Consider the following 1,533-nt stretch of genomic DNA (forward strand, 5'->3'; position numbering starts at 1 on the left):
AGTCAATCCGAGGCACCACCACCTTGGTTTGCCCCGTGACCTCCTCCTGCACCTAGCCTGGCACAGCAGTCAACCCATGGCACCACCTGGGTCTGTCCCGTGACCTCCTCCTGCACCTAGCCTGGCACAGCAGTCAACCCATGGCATCACCTGGGTCTGTCCCGTGACCTCCTCCTCCACCTAGCCTGGCACAGCAGTCAACCCGAGGCACCACCTGGGGTCTGTCCCGTGACCTCCTCTTGCACCTAGCCTGGCACAGCAGTCAACCCATGGCACCACCTGGGGGTCTGTCCCGTGACCTCCTGCACCTAGCCTGGCACAGCAGTCAACCCATGGCACCACCTGGTCTGTCCCGTGACCTCCTCCTGCACCTAGCCTGGCACAGCAGTCAACCCATGGCACCACCTGGTCTGTCCCGTGACCTCCTCCTGCACCTAGCCTGGCACAGCAGTCAACCCATGGCACCACCTGGGGTCTGTCCCGTGACCTCCTCCTGCACCTAGCCTGGCACAGCAGTCAACCCATGGCACCACCTGGGGTCTGCCCCGTGACCTCCTCCTGCACCTAGCCTGGCACAGCAGTCAACCCATGGCACCACCTGGGTCTGTCCCGTGACCTCCTCCTGCACCTAGCCTGGCACAGCAGTCAACCCATGGCACCACCTGGTCTGTCCCGTGACCTCCTCCTGCACCTAGCCTGGCACAGCAGTCAACCCATGGCACCACCTGGGTCTGTCCCATGACCTCCTGCTGCCACAGCGAGAGCCTTCGACAGATTGCACCCAATGACCTCATTCATACGTCACAGCTCCGGGTGGAAATTGTCTCCTCTAACCCCCCCTTTTTAGTCCCCCCCCCCCCCCCGAGCGTGAGGGTCGAAATCGAGCCCACGACCTCCTGTACACCAAGAGAGGTAGTCAACATCTCCTAGCCACCGTGATGATGAGAGAGAGACACGCAAACTCCAAATATACAGCAGCAGACGTCAGGGTCGGGCTCGAGACCACGACCTCCTGTACACCTCGCGAGGTAGTCAACATCTCCTAGCCACCGTGATGATGAGAGAGAGAGAGACACACAGACTGTACACCAGGCGAGGTAGTCAACATCTCCTAGCCACCGTGATGATGATGCTGATGAGAGACACGCAGACTGTACACCAGGCGAGGTAATCAACATCTCCTAGCCACCGTGATGATGATGCTGATGAGAGAGAGACACGCAGACTGTACACCAGGCGAGGTCATCAACATCTCCTAGCCACCGTGATGATGATGATGCTGATGAGAGAGACACACAGACTGTACACCAGGCGAGGTAGTCAACATCTCCTAGCCACCGTGATGATGATGATGATGCTGATGAGAGAGACACGCAGACTGTACACCAGGCGAGGTAGTCAACATCTCCTAGCCGCCGTGATGATGATGATGATGCTGGTGAGAGAGACACGCAGACTGTGCACCAGGCGAGGTAATCAACATCTCCTAGCCACCGTGATGATGATGCTGGTGAGAGAGAGACACGCAGACTG

At 58.8% G+C, this 1,533-nt stretch overlaps 1 long non-coding RNA gene across 1 annotated transcript in view; it reads right to left on the reverse strand.

Moving 5' to 3' along the window:
• LOC142906353 (uncharacterized) overlaps positions 1–745 on the reverse strand; it is a 972-nt gene extending 227 nt beyond the window's left edge. The window contains exons 1-3 of the long non-coding RNA XR_012930200.1: positions 423–745; positions 246–299; positions 1–116 (exon numbers count right to left, since the gene is read on the reverse strand). The exon at positions 1–116 is cut by the window's left edge and continues 227 nt beyond it. This is a non-coding gene — a long non-coding RNA (uncharacterized LOC142906353). The remainder of the gene's footprint in view (positions 117–245; positions 300–422) is intronic.
• Between the last annotated feature and the right edge of the window lie 788 nt (positions 746–1,533).

The sequence above is a fragment of the Petromyzon marinus genome, chromosome 64 (assembly GCF_048934315.1).
Source record: "Petromyzon marinus isolate PM22_M1 ecotype Great Lakes invasive population chromosome 64, UKy_Petmar_22M1.pri1.0, whole genome shotgun sequence".
Classification (NCBI taxonomy): domain Eukaryota; kingdom Metazoa; phylum Chordata; class Hyperoartia; order Petromyzontiformes; family Petromyzontidae; genus Petromyzon; species Petromyzon marinus.